The following is a 6,199-nucleotide window of genomic DNA, read 5'->3' as shown; positions in this document are numbered from 1 at the left end:
AGATAAAAGTATGATACAAAGCCAAGGTGATAAGGATAAATAGAGTAAGACAAATTGCTATAGGGAATTTTTAAAATTATTATAAATTCCAAGTAAGGACAGATGGCACTGTGAGTAGTAATCTGTCCCTTTAGTCAGGAAGACCCAGGTCTAGTAGACCTAAGGTCCTCAAGACTGGTGATAAGCTGCATATATCATTTTAGTTCTTCTGATTTAGTGCTGGACATCTTTGCTCTCCTCTGCTACCATCTGCTGGAGTGCAGTGACTGGTAAGCCTCTCCATTATAAGGAAGGGCCAATTAAATCTTTCATTCCACATATTGGTAAGACCATGACAGCTACAGCCAGTTAGAGAAATGGCAAAAAAAAAAAGAAGAAATGTAAAAAACATTTATATAGCACCTATTATGTATCTGGCACTATACTAAGTAATTTTCATATATTATCTCACTTGATCTTCCCAATAGCCCTGTGAAGTATTATTATTATCCTCATATCACAGTTCCATCTCCTGCACTACCTAGCATCCTTTGGTCATAGCCACCAGAAACACTTAGGCAAGGATTGAAACTCCTGGATCAACTTCTTCCCTATTATTTTTTGCTGAAGTCCCTGACCCAGTCAAGGACTGGACTTGGGGTTAGGAAATTCCTTTTTCCTCCTATCAAAACTCTTATTCCACTAAATAAAACTGAATCCTGAGATGAAACCAGATGAAGAGGCTCCCTCTCAGCCTCATTAAAGAAAACTTAGAATTTAAGAATACTTCAAAAGACCAAATTTCATCAACTAGCATAACATTTTTTAACCCATAAGGCAAATAAAATAAATATAGTTGTATGAAAATTTTAATTGAAAGGAAAACTGTCTATAATTATCTGTATGTAAAATTATTTTGTACAAAAAGGAGAAAGTATACATTCCTACTGAAAACACTAGAAAGTATAGGAATAGAAGGGTCTTTCCTAAAAATAATAAACAGTATATATCTAAAATCATCAGACAATATCATCTGCAATGGGATAAACTAGATGCATTCCCATTAAGATCAGGAGTAAAACAACAATGCCCATTATCACCTCTATTATTTAACATTGTACTAGAAACACTAGCAGTAGCAATTAGAGAAGAAAAATAAATTGAAGGTATTAAAATTGGCAATGAGGAGACCAAGCTATCATTCTTTGTGGGTGATATGATGGTCAACTTAAAGAATCCTAGAGAATCAACCAAAAAGCTAGTAGAAATAATCAACAACTTTAGCAAAGTAGCAGGATACAAAATAAACCCACATAAGTCATCAGCATTTCTATATATCTCCAACACATCACAGCAGCAGGAATTAGAAAGAGAAATTCCATTCAAAATCACCCCAGACAATATAAAACACTTAGGAATCTATCTGCTGAGACAAACACAGGAACTATATGAGCACAACTACAAAACACTCTCCACACAACTAAAACTAGATCTGAGGAATTGGAAAAACATTAACTGCTCATGGGTGGGATGAGCTAACATAATAAAAATGACCATCCTACCCAACCTTATCTATTTATTTAGTGGCAACCCATCAAACTTCCAAAAAACTTCTTTATGGAATTAGAAAAAACCATAACAAAATTCATTTGGAAGAACAAAAGATCAAAGATATGTAGGGAAATAATGAAAAAAAAGTGAAGGAAGGTGGCCTTGCAATCCCAGATCTCAAACTATATTATAAAGCAGTGGTCATCAAAACAATTTGGTATTGGCTAAGAGACAGAAAGGAGGATCAGTGGAATAGACTTGGGGTAAGGGACCTCAGTAAAACAGTCTATGACAAATCTAAAGACACCAGCTTTGGGAACAAAAATCCACTATTTGATAAAAATTGCTGGGAAAATTGGAAGATAGTGTGGGAGAGATTAGGCTTGGACCAACACCTCACACCCTACACCAAGATAAACTCAGAATGGGTAAATGACTTGAACATAAAGAAGGCAACTATAAGTAAATCAGGTGAACACAGAATAGTATATTTGTCAGACCTTTGGGAAGGGAATAATTTTAAAACTAAGCAAGACTTAGAAAGAGTCACAAAATGTAAAATAAATAACTTTGACTACATCAAATTAAAAAGTTTCTGTACAAGCAAAATCAATGTAACCAAAATCAGAAAGGAAATAACAATCTGGGAAACAATCCTCATAACAAAAAACTCTGACAAAGGTCTAATTACTCAAATTTATAAAGAGCTAAATCAATTGTAAAGAAAAAATCAAGCCATTCTCCAATTGATAAATGGGCAAGGGACATGAATAGGCAATTTTCAGTTAAAGAAATCAAAACTATCAATAAGCACATGAAAAATTGTTCTAAATCTCTTATAATTTAGAGAAATGCAAATCAAAACAACTCTGAGGTATCACCTCACACCTAGCAGATTGGCTAAAATGACAGCAAAGGAAAGTAATGAATGTTGGAGGGGATGTTGCAAAGTGAGGACATTAATTCATTGCTGGTGGAGTTGTGAATTGATCCAACCATTCTGGAGGACAATCTGGAACTATGCCCAAAGAGTGATAAAAGACTATCTGCCCTTTGATCCAGCCATAACACTGCTAGGTTTGTACCCCAATGAGATAATAAGGAAAAATACAGGTACAAGAATATTCATAGCTGCACTCTTTGTGGTGGCAAAAAATCAGAAAATGAGGGGATGCCCTTCAATTGGGGAATGGCTGAACAAATTATGGTATATGTTGGTGATGAAATACTATTGTGCTCAAAGGAATAATGAAGTGGAGGAATTCCATGGGAACTGGAACAACCTCCAGGAACTGATGCAGAGCCAAAGGAGCAGAACCAGGAGAACATTGTACACCGAGACTGATACACTGTGGTACAATCGAAGGTAATGGACTTCTCCATTAGTGGCAATGCAATGTCCCAGAACAACCTAGAGGGGTACAGGAGAAAAAACAATATCCACATCCAGAGGAAAAGCTGTGGGAGTAAAAACACTAAAGAGAAACTACAGCTTAATGACATGGGTCGAAGGAGATATGAATGGGGAAATAGACTCCAAATACCAACAACATGGAAAGAGGTTCTGATAAAGAATACAGGTGATATGCAGTCAAACTACGCATCGGCTATGGGAGGGGTGGGGGAGGGGAGGGAGGGAAATAAAATTATTTTTGTAACAAAAAAAGATAATTTTAAAAATTCTCCTTCAAAATAAAAGAAGGAAACTATAAGTAAATTAGGTGAACACAGAATAGTATAATGTCAGACCTTTGGGAAAGGAAAGATTTTAAAACCAAGCAAGACTTAGAAAGAGTCACAAAATGCAAAATTTTGACTACATGAAATTAAAAAGGGTTTGTACAAACAAAACCAATGCAACCAAAGTCAGAAGGGAAATAACAAATTGGGAAACAATCTTCATAACAAAAACCTCTGATAAAGATCTAATTACTCAAATTTACAAAGAGCTAAGTCAATTGTACAAAAAATCAAGCCATTCTCCAATTGATAAATGGGCAAGAGACAATTTTCAGTTAAAGAAATCAAAGCTATCAATAAGCACATGAAAAATTGTTCTAAATCTCTTATAATTAGAGAGATGCAAATCAAAACAACTCTGAGGTATCACCTCACACCTAAAAGATTGGCTAACATGACAACTATGGAAAGTAATGAATGCTGGAGGGGATGTAGTAAAGTGGGGACATTAATTCATTGCTGGTGGAGTTGTGAATTAATCCAGCCATTCTGGAGGGCAATTTGGAACTATGCCCAAAGAGGGACAAAAGAGTGTTCACCTTTTGACCCAGCCATAGCTGCTGGGCTTGTACCCCAGAGAGATAATAAGGAAAAAAACTTGTAAAAGAATATTCATAGCTGCACTCTTTGTGGTAGCCAAAAATCAGAAAATGAGGGGATGCCCTTCAATTGGGGAATGGCTGAACAAATTGTGGTATATGTTGGTGATGGAATGCTATTGTGCTCAAAGGAATAATAAATTGGAGGAATTCCATGGAGACTGAACAACCTCCAGGAAGTGATGCAGAGTGAAAGGAGCAGAACCAGGAGAACATTGTACACAGAAACTGAATCACTGTGGTACAATTGAATGTAATGAACTCCTCCATTAGTGGCAATGCAGTGATCCTGAACAACCTGGAGGGATATAGGAGAAAAAACACTATCCACATCCAGAGGAAAAACTGTGGGAGTAAAAACACTAAAGAAAAACAACTGCTTAATGACATGGGTCAAAGGGGTTATGATTGGGGATGTAGACTCTAAATGAACATCCTAGTGCAAATACCAACAACATGGAAATAGGTTCTGACCAAGGACACATGTAATACCCAGGGGAATTGTGCATCGGCTATGGGAGGGGTTGGGGGAAGGGAGGGAGGAATAGAAAATTATTTTTGTAACCAAGGAATAATGTTTGAAATTGGCCAAATAAAAAGAAATAATGTCAAATCAAAAAAGAGGAAAAAATAAAGGGAGAAATTATGTAAATTATAACAAAAAAATAAAATTTGGATCAACTGTCTGCCTGGTTCTTCTAGTGTTAATAATGCTCTTAGTGACCAAACAAATAAATCTGGGGGCAAAGACAACTGAGGAAAAACCAGGAGATCTGTTCTAGCTGACTTTGAATCCTCAATTCTAAATTCCTGCCTTTATTGTATATGTCTCTCAGAAGCAAACTCTCTGGCTTTCTCAGTATTATTCCTATGTGTAGGTGATCTCTCTACATATGTATGTTCTGTATTTTTTATTTTGGTAGTAGAAGTATCATAATATTCTATTGCCTTATTGTTCAATAATTTAATCATTTAGTCTTTAAATATTGGACATATTGAGTTTTTTTTTCCTCTTTAGATTAAGAATACATTGAATATGTTGATTGAGAGAGATAGAACAGCTATGACTATTTTGTTCTAAGAATTATTTTTATAATTGTGTGTGAATGAGAGAGAGAGAGACAGAGAAAGACAGACAGAGAGACTTGACCAAAAGATGTTACCAGTTCTGTGGATCTAGTAGCATATTGCCAAATTGTTCTCCAAAATCTTTCCACCAGTTTGTAATCTCACTAACGATGTATTAGAGTTCCTCCTCTCCCAAAGCTTCATTAACTTTGGATTTAGAATATGAACTCCTTGAAGTCAGGGAGTGTTTCATTTTTATCTCCGCATTTTTTAGCAATTAACACAGTGTCTATTACATAGTAGAAACCAAAAAAAATTAATAAATTTTGATGGTTTGATTCTAGTGGGTACAAAATACTATCTTAAGTTATCATAATTTGCATTATTCTGGTTATTAGTCAACTTGAGATTCTTTTACTATAATTATTAATATTTTTGCATTTATCTATTTACTCTCTGCATATTATGTATTCATTCTCTTTGACCTTTTCTCTATACTATACCCTACACTATAATACTCCTATAGCTCTAGGACATTTTGAGAAGGAAAAGACCATGAAGTTGAATTGATCTGAGAAGGCTTCCTAGAGGAAGTGACCCTATGCTTGTCCTTGAAGAAAAAAAAAGAATTTCAACAGGTGCAGATAAGGAGGGACAATCTGTTCTGATAAAGGGAAGCAGCAGAAGAATGGATAAAATTGAGGAACAACTAGTAATTCGGTTTAGCTGGAACATAGAGTACTTGAAGAGATATCATGTGCAAGAAAGCAGATGAGATAACTACTGTATGGATGTGGAAAAGACAAAATTTGGAAGTGCTTACTATAAAACGATGATCTTAAAGTAGGTCTCTCATATATGCTTAAAGACAAGCGTGAATGAGGCTAAGGTTATAATCAGGACTTGTCCTAGCCCAAATCCTAATTTGTGAGCTAACTCTTCCCCACTTTCCCCAGGATACTTTATCAACTTGTTTTACTTTCAGAGTCGGAAGTATGGAAATGATTAGTGTGGGTCCATGATTTTTATTGGATTAAATTTTTAAAAAGAGAAAACACAGGCAATACAATATGAATAGACTCTGGGGGAAGATGGACAGTAAAGTTATCTCCTCTGTATTTTGATAGTACTGGGAGAAGGGAAGATGGAAGAGGATTCTTGTACACTTTGCAACTCTACAGTTCAATAAAAGAGAAAGGGAAGAGATGTGGCAGCCTCAGTTTCTCTATCTGTAAAAAGGGAGTATTAATTTTTATGCTGTT

This window comes from Monodelphis domestica, chromosome 1, assembly GCF_027887165.1.
Source record: "Monodelphis domestica isolate mMonDom1 chromosome 1, mMonDom1.pri, whole genome shotgun sequence".
Lineage (NCBI taxonomy): Eukaryota > Metazoa > Chordata > Mammalia > Didelphimorphia > Didelphidae > Monodelphis > Monodelphis domestica.
Note: the sequence above shows the minus strand (reverse complement) of the source record.